The sequence below is a fragment of the Chiloscyllium plagiosum genome, unplaced genomic scaffold (assembly GCF_037043375.1).
Source record: "Chiloscyllium plagiosum isolate Xiang-an unplaced genomic scaffold, Cpla_swu_hap1 HiC_scaffold_26, whole genome shotgun sequence".
In the NCBI taxonomy this organism is placed as follows: Eukaryota; Metazoa; Chordata; class Chondrichthyes; order Orectolobiformes; family Hemiscylliidae; genus Chiloscyllium; species Chiloscyllium plagiosum.
In genome coordinates this window covers 23,486,544-23,507,708 of record NW_028270164.1, presented here as the reverse complement: position 1 = coordinate 23,507,708, position 21,165 = coordinate 23,486,544, and the positions used below count along the sequence as shown (strand labels likewise).

The 21,165-nt window shown below is 41.7% G+C and overlaps 1 protein-coding gene across 2 annotated transcripts in view; it reads left to right on the top strand.

Moving 5' to 3' along the window:
• plxna2 (plexin A2) overlaps window positions 1-21,165 on the top strand; it is a 498,163-nt gene that overhangs the window by 39,074 nt on the left and 437,924 nt on the right. The window contains exon 1 of one of the 2 annotated variants that reach the window (XM_087973575.1): window positions 8,055-8,141. The exons of the other annotated variant lie outside the window; for it this stretch is intronic. The gene's annotated coding sequence lies outside the window, so the exon portion shown is untranslated. Of the gene's footprint in view, window positions 1-8,054; window positions 8,142-21,165 lie in introns of those variants that run through there. 2 annotated transcript variants of the gene reach the window in all.

The window sequence follows — 21,165 nt, the reverse complement described above, 5'->3', positions numbered from 1 at the left end:
CAATACATTATAGGGGAGCAGAGGTACCTGGTTATGCATCTGTACAGATTATTTAAAGAGCCAGAACATGTAGAGAGAGCAATTAATAATAAAGTACAGTGTTCTTTGATTCAGTAACAGGGAGTAGAATACAAGAGCAAGGAGGTGATGGTGAACTTGTTAGAGCTTAGCTGGAATATTGTGCACAGTCGTGGATGCCTCATTATAGGGGGTCCCCGATTTATAAATGCTCATAGAATGATAGAATCCCGACAGTGGGGAAACAGGCCATTCCACCCAACAAGTCAACACTGACCCTCCGAAGAGTAACCCACCCAGACCTTTTCACCTACCCTATATTTATCCCTGCCTAATGCACCTAACCTAAACATCCCTGCACCCTATGGGCAATTCAGCATGGCCAATTCACCTAACCTGCACATCTTTGGATTGTGAGAGGGAACCTGAGCACCCGGAGGAAACCCACACAGGCAGTCTTCTGAGGCTGGAATCGAACCCAGGTCTCTGGCACTGTGAGGCAGTAGTGTTAACCACTGAGCCACCGTGCCGCCCCGCTCATATTTATGAATGTGATCTCATGCAGGGGTGTACTTTTAAGCACATGAATGTTTTCTGTACTTACAAATGGCCCTTTATGTTGTCCTTTACATTGTCTTGCATTCTGTTCCAACTTGCATACACACCAACTTATGAACGGGCTCCAGAATGCATTCATAACCTAGGGACTGCCTTAATTGGAGAGATAGTGGAGAAAGGATTTATGAGATTGGTTCCAGGAATGAGAGGATAGTTATGAGGATAGATTGAAGAAGTTGGGACTGTCTTGGAGCGAAGCTGACTGAAAGGCATTTTGACAGAGACTTTCAAAATGGTGAGGGGCTGGATAGGATAGACACAGGGAGAAGTTGTTTGATCTCCTAAAAAGATGAACAAAAAAAGAAGGCATAGATTTAAAGTGACATACAAAATAAAACAAGGACCAAGTTTGGAAAACCTTTTTCACACAGTGACTAAATAGGGCATGGGATGCATTGCCTGAAAATTTGGCGGAGGCATTCAATGATAATTTGGAGAGAAACAATGTACAGGGATATGGAGAAAAAGGAGGAGATTGACATTAGATAATAGAACCAATCCGAGCACAATGGACTAAATGGACTCTACCTGCACCATAATGACTCTGCGATTCTGTGGTGGTTTATGCAGACAGAGTCCTGGGGTGTCTTCTTTAATACCACATGAGAAATAGGAATAGGCCATCCACTCACTTGAGCCTGCCTTGTCATTTAACCTGATTATGGCTAACCTGCCCCAGGCCTCAATTACTCTTTCATGCCAGTTCCTCCGAGCCGTCAGTCCTTGATTTTAAACATCTGTCTACCACTACTTTGTGATCTAACCTCTGCAACTCTTTCTGGGGTGGAGTAATTCCAGGCATAAACTATCCTCTGAGCGAAGAAATGCATTTATTGTCGGTGTCCCCTTAATTTGAAGTTAATTTGATTTCTCCCCCCCCCTCTCCAAGTGGAAACATCTTCTCAATATCTACCCTGTCAAGCCCCCTCTGAATCTTACATGTTTTAACAAGACCATCCCTATTCTTCCAGATATTTTCTACACCAGCCTGTTCAGAGATGTTAATTCACACCTCTGGAGCAGGTGGGGCCTCAACCCAGGCCTCCTGGGTCAAAGTTAGGGATGTACTCCACTGCTGCACAAGAGCCCTAACCCTATTCTTCTGAAATGTAATGACTAAAGCGGCTGATGGTGATAAGTCCATTGCTTCCTCCCAGGAATGAGATTCGTGAATCTCTCTTGAGAGATTGAGACTTGAGCTGCCTCCAAATGCCAGTGTATCTTTTCTTTGGGGGGGGCGGTGGGCAGAACTATACATGGCCTCACTAACATCCTGTACAGTTGTAGCACAATTTCCCTCTTTATAAACTCCCAATGCCAAGCAACATCAGCCAAATCTCCACTTATCACCATTATTTTTTCCACCTGCATGCTCATGTTTTGTTTCATGGACAAGAACATCCATGGCTTTGTGCTGCACTTTATTTTGGAGTATCTCTCCATTCAAATAATATTCTATCTTTTGATACTCCCCATTAAATTCCATCTACCATGTTTTTGCTCAATCATTCAAGGGATCTACCTACTCTTGAAGATTCCTTATGTTCTCATTACAACACACGCTGCTTCTCCGCCAGGTCATTATTATAGATAAATAATTGAGGCCCCAAGACTGACTGACTATGGCATTTCACTCGTTGCATCTTTCCAACCAAACAATGACTCATTACGTCTCTGTGTTCTGTGTGTTAACCAATCCTCAATCCATGCTGATGCATCACCATCCCCCCTTCCCTCCCCATACCTTGAGCAGTACTGTCATGTGCATTAACCTTCTCATGTGATACCTTATCAAATGCCTTCTGACAATCCAAATACACTATGTCCACCAATTCCCCTTTGTTAACTATGCTTGTTATATCCTCAAGGAATGTTGGGAAATTTTTATCAAACATGATTTCTTTTTCACAAAAACAAATTGTCTCTGCTTGATTGAGTTAAGCTTTTCTTAATGTTCTGCTATTTCCTCCTTTCTATTAGAATCTAGCATTTTTCCAGTGACAGATATTAGACTAACTGGCCTATAGATTCCTGCTTTCTGACTCCCTCCCTTCTTGAACAGGAGTGTCACATTAAATTATCTGCCATTTCCCAGTTCACCATAGTCAATTCCCCAGTTGCATCATCTAAAGATTGCACAGTTAATTTAACTAATCTTTCTTGTTATATACCCTTAGAGGCACTGGCTGGTTTTTATATTTGCCAATTTGCTTTCATTGTCAATTTTCTTCATTATTAACTTTTTTAGTCATCTGGTTTCTTAAAAAAAATTCTTGATCTTATTACTAGTTTTTGACACTTTGTATGCCTCAGTTTTGATTAGATTCTTTCCTCGAGTTCCCTTGTTAACCAAGAGTGGTTTATTCTTCTCATCAAATCCTTCTTTTGGACCGGAATGAATTTTTGCTGAGCCCTATACAATTTTGCTTTAACAATAGCAGTGTTCTTTTCCTTTTTATCCATTTATGCAGTCTGCTTTATACAATATTTTTCTTTGTATCAATTTAATTACCTTATTTGTGTTGAAGACACTGGTTTGAGACCAGACTTCATTTCCCTTGAACTGAATTTGAGATTTTATCATGTTGTAGTTTCTATCCCCCAGACTAGCCTTAACTACAAGGTGTCGTCTTAATCCTACCTCATTGCATGTTACAGAATTTACCAAGAAACAGACTGTTTTAGACCTAGTAATGTATTTGTCATTTTGAATATACTCTCATATACTTGACTAATTTGTCCTACGTATTAACTTTGTCAGTGTGCTGGTTAAAATCACCCATGACAATTATAGTGCTCTTCCAGTCTCTCCATTATTTCCTAATTTTGCAGTTTGTCCTCAGTGAAGCATCTCTTTGGAAGCCTGCAGACAACTTCCACCTGTGACATGTTTCTTTTGATATTCCTTAACTCCACCCAAACTGAATCCACATCCCAATCTATTGCACCAATCTCCATAATCTCGGATACCATCCTTTACCACCACCCTTTGCTTTTTGCCTATTCATCCAGAACATCAAATACCCAGGACCATTGGGTTCTTTTGTCTTTGTCATTGTCATTGTCCACGTAGATATCTATGACTACTGCTTCTTTCGTTTCTTGCTCCATGTTTCTCTTTAGCTCAAAAAAAAGAGCTGAACTTTTGCATCAGGTAGATAACACAGCCATTGTGATAACACAGTCTTTGCAAGAACAGTGTCTATTCCCCTAACTATGCTGTTCCCTATTACTATTACAAATCTATTTGCTCGCACCACTTGAATGGCAGTCTGTACCACTGTACTGTGGTATTCTCCCTGCAATCGGTACCCTGGGAGCAAGAACCTCTGATCTATGGGATAAGCCAGTAACTGAGTTTTCTCCAAAGCAAAGCTTCTGGATCCCCCTATCTGCCTCATTGGCAGTCACACTCTCCTGTTACAGACCAGATTTGATATGATTAATTTAAGGATGTAACTATATTCTGCAAAAGTGACCAGGTATCTCCTCTTCCCAAGCATCTGCTCCACCCCCACCCTGTTAAGTTGCAATGTCATGCTGATTCCAACAAAAAATCTTCCTACTTATTGTTTTCCATTCCTCTTCATATGTCCTGGAGTAATAAATGTGAGTCTGATTCTACAGATATTAGCAAAACCTACTGCTTCATGGTTAATAGCAACACTTGAACCCAAAATTGACATTAGATTGATGACTTGGCAATAGAGTTCAACTTGATGCCTTTCAATAAGCTCACTGTTAATCCAGAGACCCAGATTCAAATCCCACCATGGACGATGGTGAAATTTGATTTCAATAAAAATCTGTAATTAAGCGTTTAATAATGATGAGGAAACCATTGTTGATTATTGAAAAAATCCATCTGATTCACTAATGTCCTTTTGGGAAAGAAACTGCCATCCTTACCTGGTCTGGACTACTCGTGACACCAGATGCACAGTAATGCGTTTGATTCTTAACTGCCCTCTGGGATAGGCAAGTGCTGACTGAGCCAGCAATACCGGCATCCCCTGAATGAATAAAAAAAACCATGAACTTTACTGGAAACTAACGAGCCTTCAAGAGATATTCCAAGAGACAGGAAATACTTGGGAGAGTTTCCAAAAGCTATTGTGAATGGCGCATACCTCCAGCTCATTAAGAAAAGCAATTATTGATGTTAACAGACACAATAAAACTATTCTGCACTCATGCATGTCAAGAATCAAAACAGCACAGAAGGAGAGAAGTTTATCCCTTTTCAAGACCTCAACCTTTCAATATAAGGTTACAGTTATGGCCAAATAGCTAATGAGCAGAAAGCCTTGATATTTTTTCCCTACTTACACCAAGTTCAGTCCTCCTGCAATGGAGGATAGTGTCATTTTCCATTTTGGTTCATTTTGAAGATGGCTTGGATATTTTATATGATTAGCATGCAAAAGTTCTCCCTTGTAAAAGTGCCATTCTTGAAAAATGTAAATCTTATCTACATTTTCAATCTTGGGGGAAATAAAATAGTTGATTTGACTCGTTTAAAAAACAGATTTTAGCTTAGAGTAGTGCTGGAAAAGCACAGCAGGTCAGGCAGCATCCGAGGAGCAGGAAAATCGATGTTTCGGGCAAAAACCCTTCATCAGGAATGAGGCAGGAAGCCTCTAGGCTGGAGAGATAAATGGGGGGTGCTGGTGGAGGTGGGGGGGGGGGTTGGGGAGAAGGTAGCAAAGAGTACAGTAGGTGAATGGGGTGGGGATAGAGGTATAGGTCAGAGGGGAGGGTAGAGTGGATAGGTAGGAAGGGAGATTGGCAGGTAGGACAAGTCATGGGGACGGTGCTGAGCTGGAAGGTTGGCACTGGGGTAAGGTGGGGGGAGGGGAAATGAGGAAACTGGTGAAATCCACATTGATGCCCTGGGGTTGAAGTGTTCGGAAGCAGAAGATGAGGCGTTCTTCCTCTAGGCGTCAGGTGGTGAGAGAGCGGCAGTGGAGGCAGCCCAGGACCTGCATGTCCTCGGCAGAGTGGGAGGGAGAGTTGAAATGTTGGGTCACGGGGCGGTGGGGTTGATTGGTGCAGGTTTCTCGGAGATGTTGCCTGAAGCGCTCTGCGAGGAGATGTCCAGTCTCCCCAATGTAGAGGAGACCACATCGGGAGCAATGGATACAACAAATGACATTGGTGGTTGTGCAGGTAAACTTTGGATGTGGAAGGCTCCTTTGGGGCCTTGGGTGGAGGTGAGGGAGGAGGTGTGGGTGCAGGTTTTGCAATTCCTGCAGTGGCAGGGGAGGGAGCCAGGACGGGAGGGTGGTTTGTTGGGGGGCGTGGACCTGACCAGGTAGTCATGGAGGGAACGGCCTTTGCAGAACGCGGAAAGGAGTGGGGAGGGAAATATATCCCTGGTGGTGGGGTCCGTTTGGAGGTAGTGGAAATGTTGGCGGATGATGCGGTTAATGCGAAGGTTGGCAGAGTGGAAAGTGAGCACCAGGGGGGTTCTGTCCTTGTTACGGTTGGAGGGGTGGGGTTTGATGGCGGAGGTGCGGGATGTGGATGAGATGCATTGGAGGGCATCTTCAACCACGTGGGAAGGGAAATTGTGGTCTTTAAAGAAGGAGGCCATCTGGTATGTTCTGTGGTGGAACTGGTCCTCCTGGAAGCAGATACGGCGGAGGTGGAGGAATTGGGAATATGGGATGGCATTTTGCAGGAGTTATGGTGGGAAGAGGTGTAATCCAGGTAGCTGAGGGAGTTGGTGGGTTTGTAAACAAAAAAAGTGTCGTTGTCCAGTCAGTCGTCATTGATGGATATGGAGAGGTCTAGGAAGGGGAGAGAGGTGTCAGAGATGGTCCAGGTGAATTTAAGATCGGGGTGGAATGTGTTGGTGAAGTTGATGAACTGCTCAACCTCCTTGTGGGAGCACACAGTGGTGCTGATGCAGTCATCAATGTAGTGGAGGAAGAAGTGTGGAGTGGTGCCGGTGTAACTACGGAAGACAGACTGTTCTACGTAGCCAACAAAGAGGCAGGCATAGCTGGAGCCCATACGGGTGCCCATGGCTACCCCTTTGGTCTGGGCGAAGTGGGAGGATTCAAAGGAGAAATTGTTAAGGGTGAGGACCAGTTCAGCCAAACGAATGAGAGTGTCAGTGGAAGGGTACTATTGGGGACGTTGGGAGAGGAAGAAACAGAGGGCTTGGAGGTCCTGGTCATGGCGGATGGAGGTGTCGAGGGATTGGATGTCCTCACTCCTCACAGAGCGCTTCAGGGAACATCTCCGGGACACCCGCACCAATCAACCCCATGGCATCATGGCCAAACATTTCAACTCCCCCTCCCACTCTGCCGAGGACATGTAGGTCCTGGGTGGCCGCCTCCGACGCTCCCTCACCACCCGACGCCTGGAGGAAGAATGCCTCATCTTCCGCCTCGGAACACTTCAACCCCAGGGCATCAGTGTGGACTGACCAGTTTCCTCATTTCCCCTCCCCCCACCTTACCTCAGTTCCAATCTTCCAGCTCAGCACTGTCCTCATGACCTGTCCTACTTGCCAATCTCCCTTCCCACCTATCTGCTGAACCCTCCTCTTTGACCTATCACCTCCATCTCCATCCCCATTTACCTATTTTACTCTTTGATACCTTCTCCCCAGCATACCCCCACCTCCCCCCATTTATCTCTCCACCCTGGAGGCTCCCTGCCTCTATTCCTGATGAAGGGCTTTTGCCTGAAATGTCGATTTTCCTGCTCCTCAGATGATGTCTGACCTGCTGTGCTTTTCCAGCACCACTCCAATCTGAACTCTGGTTTCCAGCATCTGCAGTCCTCACTTTTGCCTAGTTTAAAAAAACACACAAGGGAAAACTCTTAAAATTGCCTTTGTAAGTTGTGGAATTATTTGGAGGGATGTTTTTTTTTAAAAAAAGTAAAGAAATGCATTACAAATAAATCATATTCAGCTTATTTGTGATGTGAAGTTACATAATATCTGGCTAACCTACTTGTGCAAACAAGCAGGTATTTGAAAATCTCCAAGGTCTTCTCTGCATGTGATAAAATGGTGATCAAGTAGCTGTCAAGACTGCTTCTTCCTTTAACTAGTTTATATCTGAAGAGAAGACCCTCTGAGGTTTTGGAAGCTTGTAAGCTTTTTTCTTTCCATTACAGAAATGATCATGTTGAAAGGTTGAGGTTTTGAAAAGGGATACACTTCTCTCCTTCTGTGCTGTTTTGATTCTTGACATGCATGAGTGCAGAATAGTTTTATTCTGTCTGTTAACGTCAGTCATTGCTTTTCTTAATGAGCTGGAGGTATGCGCCATTCACAATAGCTTTTGGAAGTCCTCCCAAGTATTTCCTATCTCTTGGAATATCTCTTGAAGGCTCGTTAGTTTCCAGTAAAGTTCATGGTTTTTTTTATTCATTCAGGGGATGCCGGTGTTGCTGGCTCGGTCAGCACTTGCCTATCCCAGAGGGCAGTTAAGAATCAAACGCATTACTGTGCATCTGGTGTCACGAGTAGTTCAGACCAGGTAAGGATGGCAGTTTCCTTCCCTAAAGGACATGAGTGAATCAGATGGATTTTTCCAACAATCAACAATGGTTTCCTCATCATCATTAGACTCTTAATTACAGTTTTTTTATTGAAATCAAATTCTACCATCTTCCATGGTGGGATTTGAACCTGGGTCTCTGGATTAACAGTCCAGCAATAAAACACTAGGCCATCACTCTCCCATGATCCTCAAGTGTTGATGATGAAGTTGTGTCAAAACATTCTAGTTAGAACTCCACCTGGGAGACTATGCACCATACCTTGGAAATGTTATGTTGTCCTTAAAGAGAGCATAGCATAGTTTACTGATTAGATTAGATTACATTACATTACAGTGTGGAAACAGGCCCTTCGGCCCAACAAGTCCACACCGACCCGCCGAAGCACAACCCACCCACACCCCTACATTTACCCCTTACCTAACACTACGGGCAATTTAGCATGGCCAATTCACCTGACCTGCACATCTTTGGACTGTGGGAGGAAACCGGAGCACCCGGAGGAAACCCACGCAGACACGGGGAGAACATGCAAACTCCACACAGTCAGTCGCCTGAGGCGGGAATTGAACCCGGGTCTCTGGCGCTGTGAGGCAGCAGTGCTAACCACTGTGCCACCGTGCCGCCCCGTGCCGTGTTATACCTAAATTTGAAGGGTTAAGCTGAGAAGGATTGAAATAAACTGGGGTTGTGTTTCTGGAATTTTAAAGGTTAAAAGATAATTAAATTGAAACTATCAGCTATAAAGGGAAACTGATTTAGTCATTCAAGAGGAACTTGAAGGGACTTAGATTAAAAATTTGAACCCAAACTTTCAGGAGTGTAGTTAAGAAAAATGTTGTGTAAAATCTTCACACGACATTTGGAACTCCCATATGCAAATGACAAACTATGTTAGGTGAGCTGTTGATCTTAAGCCTGAGATATTGTTTGCTGTTAACTAAAACTGTTGGGTGTTTAGACGGAAGAGGGATATATGGAGTTCAATCACAGGTAATTTGTGAGCATATTGAACAGGCCCAAGGAGCTAAACAGACAACTACTATTCCCATGTGCCTGTTATTGATATCAACTTAATAGGTGGTCACACATGCATCAATGCATTTATGTAACTTTGAAACCTGTCAATCAGTCCAAGCATAATTAGATTGTTTTTTTGGATTATTTCTTTCAAGCAAAGACAATTAACCCTGATTTAAATATATTGATAATCAATTGGTTACAGAGAACATTTTCTTTGTAAGAGCATCTCCCCATTAGCTCTTGACCTTAATGCAGATTGCTAAATCACTTCTAAGTACGTTGTGAACAGTAAATCCTGTTAGAATTGTACAGGAGTCTTTCACTACGGCCATTTTACTTTCTAAAAGAACTTTAATGCAGCAGGTCATTTTGGTTCCAGCATTTTCAAACGGTTCCGACATTCAATCTGTCCTTTTCATCCTAACCTTTGTTTTGTCCCATTAATGAGGTCTCGCTGCCTGTTGGGATTTTGAGATCTGTCTAAGGCAGCAAGATCTAATAATTTTGCTGACAAGGCAATACATATTACTATTAATGGTTTGAATGATTTTGTAGGGCTGGATGACGAAATAATATTTTACTTGCTATATTGTATGGCCCTTTCCAAGCCATTGGAGAACTGGACCCAAGTTCCAGAATTCCTTTGTCAGGTACTACACATCCCCATCTACTCCCCAGAGCTCTTGTAAGTCACTCCTTAAACCCAATATTTAATTTTCTGCCCTAATTATTACATTCCAGGAAGGCAATTGATGACGAATAGAAGTGCAACCAATCTTAACACATTCTTAATAGTATTTATCAGAGCTGCACATTATTAGCATTTGCCTCCTAACTCCATAACTACCTTTTCAGTCTGAATCTGTTCATAGGGACAGAATAATATCTCATGTCTAACATTTTTGTCAAACCACTGCACAATTCATGTTCAGTGAATACTAATACCTCTCTACATGGTTCAGTGTTGATTCTGCTCTGGAGAAGTGTCTGATTAGATTAGATTAGATTCCCTGCAGTGTGGAATAAGGCCCTTCGGTTCAACAAGTCCACACCGACCCACTGAAGAGCAACCCGCCCCTCTGACTAATGCACCTAAAACTATTGGCAATTTAACATTTAACTATTGGCCAATTCACCTGACCTGCACATCTTTGGACTGTGGGAGGAAACCGGAGCACCCAGAGGAAACCCACACAGACACTGGGAGAATGTACAAACTCCACACAGACAGTTGCCCAAGGCTGGAATTGAACCTGGGACCCTGGTGCTGTGAGGCAGCAGTGCTAACCACTGAGCCACTGTGCTGTACAAAAATGTAATAATAAGGGCAGGGAATTAAATATTGGGCTCAAGGAGTGACTTACAAGAGGTCTGGGGAGTAGGTGGGGATATGAAGGACCTGACAAAAGAATTCTGGTTAAGTTTTTCTTAATTAGGTATTATATGTATAGAATGAAGTAGCTGTTGTAAACAAGATTTATAATGGTTGTTGTTACTTCTAGATTTGTGGCATTGTCCCCTGGTTTAAAGCTTTTTCAATAAAAAGTAATTGTTTTAGTTAATGGATGAAATTTCCAATTTTGCTGGAGTATAAGTACAGGGTATAGCTTTGCAAGAACAGCATGGCGAATTTGCATTACGTTTAAACACAGTATATTTGTTTAGTGTTTCTTTTCTTTCATCTACTAAACACTGAAAACAACTCACCATTGGTACTTTATTTGGAAAGCAAAGTGTGATTAATGTTTAAAGTTCCAAAACAAAATCTTGAGTACTGATAACCTCCAGGGAAAAGGTTGTTTGCCTGAATCTGATTGTGTGAAAGAGTTGAATTGAAAGCAGCAGCAGCAAGCTGTGGTGCTTTAGTCAAGCAGCGAGTGTCAATTCAGTTCTCTTGGCCTATGGGGTTGTGTGGTTCTCCTGTGTCATCAGAACCCTCCATTGAACGCTGATATTTTCAGAATTAAATAGAAAGATCTCTTGGTTTTGTCATTGATTTTTAAAAGTATAGTTGCTATTTATCTTTTACAACTTGGATATGGGTGTTCCTGAACCTGACTGCCACAAAATTCTTGAGTGCTACCTGCTGGGCACCAGCTGTTCAGTAGAAAGCTGCAGAGATTTAGATGAAAAAGTAGTTACCACTCAAGGTTTTATTCTCCAGTGTCTCTACATTGCAACCAATCTCAGAACATGATTTCTAGTGTCTATTACTTGGTATTCTTTGACCAATGGATGAAGGATGCTTCCAAGTGCCACACTAATCTGAGACTTGCTATTTGATCTTCAGTCAAATGATGTGTGTCCCTTTTGAGTACACACAATGTCTTTGTGCTTCTTCCCAGGGAAGGAGTGGAACAGTGTGTGTCGCATTGCACAATGTGAACCTCTGTGGTTAATATTGAAGAATAATAGGACAAAAAATTCTGAAGTTCACAGCAAGGCACTCTTTGGGAGTATGGGAGTAACGGGTAATTATTTTTCACTTTCCCAGCCTTGGCAGATAGACATTCAGGTTTTTCACCACTGAGGTGGTAGTAATTATGTAGAATTATAGAGAAATTGCAGCACACAAACAGAACATTCTGGCCAGAGGATGTTTACTAGTGGTTTTGCTCCACATGAGATTCCTCCCACCTATTTTCATCTAACCTTATTGCAGCATCCTTCCATTCCTCACTGCCTCAGGTGCTTATCTGGCTTTCTTGTGAAGGCTCTTATCCTGTTCCCTCTTGGCTCCGTGTGCTAGGGCACTTTGCTCTGCCAGGTAGAAGGAAACAAGATTATTAGATGGTCAGATAAGCTTCAGAAAAGTGAAGCAGAAACTGAAGGCACGTTCAAGCTGCCAGAATTGTGAAAAATATTATAATCATACACCCCCACGTCTTAGACTCTTCCATTCTAGTGCAAGTTGGACTATTAAAAGAAGGCATTTAGAACTGATATTATTATTAAATATAATTTGACCAGCCAAAGCTACGATTAGGAATGTGGGTGACAATGTTAAGGAATTGGAAAAAAACTTGATGTATTTCTATATTGTCGTCACTATATACACATTTCCCAAGCTTAAATATAGTTTAACACTTTGGATACAAAGTCAGGAAAGACCTTTTTGACATTGCATCTCAAATGGCCTCACGCATCTGAAGTGGGGCATAGCTAATTCATTCCAAAGTTAGGACAGTTTTTTATTTGTCCATCACAAATTCAGCTGCTATATATAAATTGCTATAGTTGTCTTTAATTGTCTAAATCCCATCTGAAAACAAAGCTCTTCCATCTGGCACAGTATTGTATAAATTATCAAATGGTTTAATGCATGCTTCCCAAAAAAGGCTATAAGAATGGCATTGGCACAGTCATGGTGGGCCTCAGAACAGTACAGAATGGAGATGGGGTTTGATGTTCTGCTCAGACCATAAGATGTAGGGGCAGAAAAAGACCATTTGGCCCATCAAGTCTGCTCTACTGTTTGATCATGGCTGATATATTTGTCAGTCCCATTCACCTACCTTCTCCCCGTAATCCTTGATTCTCATACCATCAAACACCTATCTCTGTCTTAAAGACGATCTATGATGTGGTCTCCACAGCCTTCTGTAGCAATAAATTTCACAGATTCACTACCTTTTGGCTGAACAAATTTCTCCTCATTTCAGTTCTAAACCAACCTCCCTTCATTCGGAGTTTGTGCTCTCAGGTCCTAGTCTTTCCTACTAGTGGGAACATCTTCTCCATGTCCACAGTAAACAGGCTCCTCAGCATTGAGTCAGTTTCAATTAAATCTCTTCTCAAACTTCTCAAAGTTCCATTGAGATGAGACCCAGAGTACTGAACTATTCCTCATATGACAAGCCTTGCATCCCTGAGATCATTCTTGTACACCACCTCTGGTCTCCCACCAACACCAGGGCATCCTTCCTTAGATATGGGACCCAAAACCATTCACAACATTCCAAATGTGGTCAGACCAGAGCCTTCTACAGTGTGAGCAGTACGCCTCTGCTTTGGTATTCTAGCCCTTGAAATGAATGCAAACATTACATTTGCCTTCCTAACTGCCAACAGAACCTGCACATTAACCTTGACAGAATCCTGAATGAGGACTCGCAAGCCCTTTGAGCTTCAGATTTCTGAAGTCTTTCCCCATTTAGAAAACAGCCTGTGCCTTTCTTCTTACTACCAAAGTGCATAATCTTACATTTTCTCACATTGTATTCCATCTGCCACTTCTTAGCCCACTCTGGTCACCTGCTGGAGGCCCTCTGCAACTCCTTGCTTCCTCAGCATTACCTGTCCCTTCACCTACCTTTGTTGTCTGCAAACCCAGCAACAATGACCTTTAGTTCCTTTGCCAGATCGTTATTGTATCACATGAATAGTTGTGGTCCCAACACTGACCCCTGTGGAACTCTACTATTCACTAGCTGCCATCCTGAAATGAAACCTTTTATCCCCACTCTAATTTCTGCCAGTCAGCCAATTCCTATCCATGCCAGTACCTTGCCCAAACACCATTGGCTGTTATCTTATTTAGCTGCTTTCTATGCGGCACCTTGTCAAAAGCCTTCTGGAAATTCAAATTGTCTAACATGGTTGTTTACCTCCTCAAAGAAGTACATCAGATGTGTCAGGCATGACCTCCCCTTGGCAAAGCCATGCCAACTCAGCCCAATTATACCATGTGTTTCCAAGTACTCCGCGATCTCATCTTGAATTGCCTCCAAATTCTTACCCCTGACTGAGGTCATGCTTACTGCCCTATAGTTTCCTGTCTTCTGCCTCCCTTTTTAAACAGGGGTGTTTTATTAGCTCTATCCCAATACTCGGGGACTTCTTTTGACTCCAGTGATTCCTGAAAGATTACCACCAATGCCTCCCTGTCACTGACTTCCCTTGTCAGCCATGATTGCCTCATCCTACACTTACTATGTTTCATCTTCCCTGGGATGAGTTTCTGTCGTGCTGTCCAAAATTGCCTCCCAAATCTCCTCCCATTGCTGCGGCACAGTCTTCCCTGCTACGTTCGTCTTTCAGTCAGCTCTAGCCAGTTCCTCCTTCATGTCTTTGCAGTTATCTTTACTCAATTATAATTCTCCTTCTCCAACTGCAGAGTGAACTCTATTGTATTATGGTCTGTGCTCTAGGGGTTCCTTTACCTTAAGCTCCCAAATCAAATCTGCCTCATTACATATATCTAAATCCAGAATTGCATGTTCCCTAGCAGGCTTTGCAACAGGCTCGGGCAGCACGGTGACACAGTGGTTAGCACTGCTGCCTCACAGCACCAAAGACCCGGGTTCAATTCCTGCCTCGGGCAACTGTCTGTGTGGAGTTTGCACATTGTCTGTGTGGGTTTCCCACCGGGTGCTCCGGTTTCCTCCCACAGTCCAAAGATGTGCAGGTCAGGTGAATTGGCCATGCTAACTGTAGTGATAGGTGAGGGGAATGGGTCTGGGTGGGTTGCTCTTAGAGGGTCAGTGTGGACTTGTTGGGCCGAAGAGCCTGTTTCCACGCTGTAAGTAATCTAATCTAAAAAGTGGCTCCAAAAACTAACTTGTAGATAATTCAAAAATTTCTTTTCTCGGGATTCATTACCAACCTGATTTTTCCCAGTCCATATGCATATTGAAGTCCCCCATGATTAATATCATCGTGCCATTCTTGTGTGCCTTTTTGATTTCCTGACTTTAGTTTCTTCCCCATGTCTTGGCTACTCCTAACAGGTCTGTGTGTAATGCACGTTCAGGTTCTTTCTTTCCTTTGTGGTTCCTCAACTCCATCCATGCAGATGCTGTGCCTTCTGACCTTGTATCACTCGTGCTATCAGTTTAATGTCATTTCTTACTAACAAGGCAACCTTGTCCTCCTGCCCACCCGTCCATTTTCCCTTTTGATGGACGTCTGTTCTTTGGTACTTGGTTCCTGATCCCTGTGCAGCTACATCTGTGTTGCCCACTACATCATACCCACCAATTTTGATCTGTGCTGCAAGCTCACTTGTATTGTTTTGTAAACTGCATGTATTTATTGTACAACACCCTCAGTTCTGCATTGACTGGCCCCTCCTCCTCTTAGTTGTCCCTTTATCTGCTGTGCCTGAAGTTTGATATTTGACCCTTTCCATACTCAGGGTTTTGAGCAAGGGTCACTCGATCCAAAACGTTAACTCTGATTTCTTTCCAAAGATACTGCCAGACTTGCTGAGTTTTTCAAGCAATTTCGGTTTTTGTCTCTGTTCTATTACTTGTTATGGAAATTTTATTAACCTATCATGAGTCTGTCCACCCCCTCCCTTTTAATAGCTTAAAGTCCTTGAGACCTTGATTTACCCTGATTTGTACCATCAGTTCATCTGCCCTATTCTAAATGCACAAAGCATTAAGATACAAAGCCTTTAAGCTTGTTCTATTATCTTTTATGAGTCCTTGGTGCAGTATGATGTTAGCATATTCTGTCCTTCATTTTACTTTGTGGTGCCAATCAACCCCATCACTAACAATCCTACCTCTTCTTTATCTTTACTACTATATTTTCCCATGGAACTGATTTCACTACCTCCCCCCTATACCTGCTGTTTAATTTAAAGCACTATCTTCAAAGTGAAATTGAATGATTTGGAAATATTTCTAATCAGTTATATGCACATTGTGTATTTTGTCCTGGTTTATTAAATGAAAAGAGGGTGAGACAAGCAGTGAATGGACTATTCCCAGCCAATAAAGTAAAAGGCTTGTGAGGCCTTGGGTTTTTTTTTAAGTTGGAACAATAGAAGCAGCAAGAGCTGGGATCAAGCTCCCTCAGAACCAGGATTTTAGTCTAACTTTTAGTAGCTGGTCGGGTATGGAAGCTGCTTTACTTGTCTCCCTGCTACAATAAAATGCTTGAATTTGCACTCTGTCTCTCTTGCATGCATCTTTCTCGCTCGCTCTTGCTCTCTCTCGAGCACGCTCTCTCTCGACTGTTCTTTTTTTTTTCTTTCACTCGCTCGCTCTCTCACTCTCTCTTTGGCACTCTCGCTGTTGCTCTCATGCTCATTCTCCTCCACTGTGTTCTCCCTTGAAACTCTTTCTTCCTGGAGTGGAAAATTACATGTGAGACAATCTACTGAATTTTCATTTGATAAGGGTGTGTTTATGGGAATGTACTATTTTGAAACAGTTGCTGTTTAGTAGTTAAATAATCTTTTCTTCTTTTCAGATTTCCAATTCTTCTTTCTTCTGTTTGTATTTTAACAACAGTGTAAGAATAAAGAGTGTGTTGCTTCAAACCTGGCGATTTGACCAATTGAATTGTATCCGGTCCACAACACCTTACACTTACCTTTAAAAATAAGAAAAAGTTGGAGTCTAGGTTATCATCTGAATACACTTTGAGGGGGTTTGGTCTGGTCTACAATACCAGCTTTTACCCTGATTCCTGATGAAGGGCTTTTGCCCGAAACGTCAACTTTCCTGCTCCTCGGATGCTGCCTGACCTGATGGGCTTAGCCAGCACCACTCTGATCTAAACTCTGGTTTCCAGCATCTGCAGTCCTCACTTTTACCTATAACACTTACTGAGTAATGTAACAAGAAGCAATGTGTATGCATATTGAAAGCAATAACTTATATTTAAGACATTACATGAGTGCAATAGAATGTTTCACAGCACTTCAGACTTTCAATCACAATTTGACATTTGACTGCAAGTAGAGATTGACAGAAACATGATCAAATAGGCAGATTTTAAGGAAATCTCACAGGTAGAGGTTTAGGGAGGGAATCATGGAACTGGGGGGCATGGATAGTTGGGGGAATGGCCGCCAATGATTATTGCAATGACTGCACAGAGGAAAGGTCTTGAGTCTTCAAAGATAGTTCGGCAACACAAACTAAATTAGCTTGGCAGTTGAAGATTATTCCAGTTGCCCTGATTGTCCTGGATATGTCCATCCAGGGTTGTGGCTGTGCTGCAGCTTAGCACAGCACCAATAGCCAGATTGAACCAGTGAACAAGAAAATGTAACTTGTGGAGCTGACTGCACCATTAAACTCTGGCTGACATCTGTAACCAGAGTGTTAAATATTTATGTGAATTTAGATTGTTTTCTTTCCATCATGCATTTCACTATGTGAAATAATTTCCTCTTATCTTGAGGATACCAGAGAAAATCAATCATTGGTTTACTTTGCAGAATGGAAGAAAAATAAGAATCCTTCACGTGACCTCTTGAAGTCTAAAAAGCATTGTTTCCTGTGAGTATTTCAATCACTCAAAAATACATATGCAAAACTACTTTCAAACCATACTGAGCAGGCTTCATTACAGTCAAATATCAAAATAATCCACATCTAGTTTTGTGAAAAAAAAGTGCAATAGTCAATTGCAAATTTTTTCATCATTCTATTTTTAGTCAGGAGTTGTATTTATGCATTCTTTTGAAACAACATAAATCACAGCAATGCACTTTAAACTAAAACCTTTGAACAGTTCAGAACAAAATGGTTGTATTTGGCGTAAATGTTCAGTTTAACTCCAAGTGCTGACAGCATCTTGTCTTAATGGTACAATTTTGCCATGGACAAGATAATTTGCTGATTGATGCTATAAACCTTTTTAAAGATGACATTGAAAGCTTGACCTCCTCCTATTTGAGAGAAGACCTGGTCAATCTTTTAATACTTGAGTCTCGATTAATGGAAAATTAATATTTGAAGTTTGTTTGAGCCAATTAGAAATTAAATTTGAATGGTCTGGGTTCCACTTCCTGAGAAGTTTGATATTGATCTATTTTGGAATGAGAGGTAAAGTTTGTATTCAAACAGAGAACATGAGATACAATTAAAGTAAGAAAATAATCTCAATTGGGAAAATAGAAAAGAGGCATTGTACTAGTTATATTTATAATAAAGAGAATGACAACAAAGCAACCAGTTGCCAAAGTGACGTTTTAACATTTTATTGAGCTTTTCCTGGCATTTGTAAAATGGAGCCTGGTTGATTACGCGTCATAGTGCAGGAGCTATGAAATTTGAAAGTGAACTATGAAATTCCTTAGAATTAGTTTGAGGTCTAAGCATATTTTATACCTGGATCAGGAATTTTCCATAATCTGAGCAAATAGAATGTGTTATTTTTTGACGGTTTCTGATCCAAGTATACAGTTCCAATGTATATTTGCCAGATGCCAATTTGTGTTGCAAATCTCTCTCAAAAAAATTAAATCTGTAATCATAAAATACATAACACAGAAATAAGCTACTCAGTCAAATTAGAATGCATTATTGTTTATCCTCTACGCATGTTCAGGATTCATATCTCCATATTAGTGTTGGTATGTTTGGCAGTACAATGTACCAGTTACACTGTTATAAAGGTTAAGGGTGAACAGGTGCTGTACCTCCTAACAGGTCTCTTTATTGACATTCAAAATATCTAAACCACAGCCATTGATGAGGTGGGTCAATTCCTGCAAACCACAAACACCGATCACAATTTTAGTCAGGCAAAAGACATTTGTCATTCCCCACTGCAGTGAACTTAAACCAGGTGCCAAATCTCAGACATGCAACTTTGCTGCAGAGGGACCATGCCGGATATAAAATTCCATGTCACACCTCGGCCAAATCAAGTAAGGATGGAAGGTTCCCATAACTGTATTTTTAGTGCAAACTGACAACATACAGGTTACTTCCTATCCTGTTTCCATTTCACAAATAAATTGATTAATTAAACTCTAGTCTATAAGGCTCCATGTTGAGATTTGAACTCAAGTCTTGGGACCCCAGTATCTGATGAATTTCTGGGTGTTCAGCCCATGTTTATATTGGCACCCTACAGCGTTTCTGGAAAGCTGATCAGCTAGTGGTGAAGGGTGGTAAACCTTGACTGCACTACACTGCTGCTGAGTAATTCAGCTGGCTACTATTCGTGTCGCAGCTTGAAAGGTTAGAAAATGGCTCGAAAATGGCTTGAATAGCTTTGATCCATCTGTCAAGTCGTCAGACAAAACTGCCCTTAAGACAAATGCTGGGCTTGAGCGTATAGGCAATCAGTTGTGTAATTTTCTGATGTAACTTGCAGGCATTCCTACCTCTAATCCTGCCTTGAGGAATTAACTTCTGCCTACAGCTTTTCAGTTCTTAGTCCAGCAATTGACCGCTGTGTTAATTTGGGTTTGAGGAGGGAAAGCTGGAAGAATGCATAGCATCAACTCCAAAGATGACATCTTCAGCAATACAGCACCACAGTGGCAATCAATGCTGTTCATGTGCTCAAGCCCAGCGTTTGTCTTAAGGGCAGTTTTGTCTGACGGGTTGACAGGTGGATCAAAGCTATTCAAAATTGGACCTGAATAAAAGCAACTCTTGAGGACCAACAGGATAATTTGTAAGAGTTTGACTTTTTTTGCAAATGAGGAAGACAACATTTACCCTTCTCTTTGACATTGCTTTGTGGCTATCAGATTAAAATTCCGTGCTAGGACTGAGGTGAAATAGTTTGATTTGTTAAAGCTCTTGTGTAACCGCTTGCAGAGCTTCTGAAAATATTGATTTTTTTTTTTCAGGTGAGAAACTTTAGGCTGCTGGAAGCCTTTCGGTGATTATACATTCCACTAAACTCAAAATCCTTTCTCCAGCATTTCAATTTTCAAGAGGGGGTGTTCAAAGGGTACTTTTTACTCTTGCTACCCAGCCACCATTGAAGGATATTTCCAGCTGGTATGATAATCAGCTCGTTTTACAGTCTTCACGCACTCTGCTTGACGGTACCGTTTAACATCAGAGTCTCAATCCAAGCACCAGTGAATGGAGCTGAGCGCATACTGAGTCTGTAAGACCAGCTGGCTAGTGTAACAGATGGAAGCTTCTTTCACTGAGAGTTGGCTAGAGAGTGGCAGCACACCATCACTTCAGAACACCTTCCTAATGAAAATTAACGTGGCAGTGACAGAATTGATACTGATACACATGTGCCAGAAATGTTCCTTCTGCCACCGACTGCTGCTTTGGCTCTGAATATCAGATTTGTCTTGCTTGTTGGGTGAAACTTCAATTTGATATCGAACTCTTATGCACCAGCCTTGCAATTCTACAAATAATATTTTGGCATTTGCAATTGTTTCTCTTTGCACATCAGAGCATTACGCACTGTTTGAATTCACATGGACCTGGACGTTGCAGCCCAAATGTTTCAGCCAAGGTTAGGAGTAGGCATTGGACAAGGCTAAAGCAAAAATACACTTTATTGGATTTACTAAAAGAGCAATGGAGAGGAGCATAGCTGAGGTAGTAATCAATTGTTTTTTTAGGTATATTGTCAGTAAGGGGGGGTGTCATTGAGGACTGCCTCAAATATTGACGAATTGTGTGGGCTAGGATGTGATTGGAGGGTTTATTTGATAATCACTATTACAGTATAGATTTGATGCTAAGACTAAGTACTCACTAAAATCAGGGCTTCCAGAGCAGATTGGACTGTAGATTTTAATGTATCAGTCCATGGTGTTAATAGAAATGGGTCTATGTTATGGAAGCTCCTACTCAATTACTTAGGCAACATGTTCAGATCTTAAGTTGGCATCAACTGGTGCGAGCTCTATGTTGCATCTGTAGTGTAATAGGGTAATGCCAAATCCAGGAAACCAAGGGCCTATCAGTTTCGCTTTGAACAAATTGCAAGAAGAGATGATTGGAGATGTGTTCTGTTTTTATCTTCAAAGAAAGAGAATACTAATGAATTGTAGCATATTTTCTGGAACAGAATGTGTGACCAACTTAGTTGAGTCCAGCAGGATGTGTTTCAAGACCGTTACTTTTTACCATTTTTATTCAACAACATGGATTCAGAGAAATTTGAGTGTTTATAGATGTGAAACATTGATAGCAGTTGGATGTAAATACAGTCATTCTGCTATAACATGGCAGCTGCGTTCCTTTGAAACATTGCGCTATAGAAAATTGTGCTATTTAAAACCACTATAAAAAAATTACG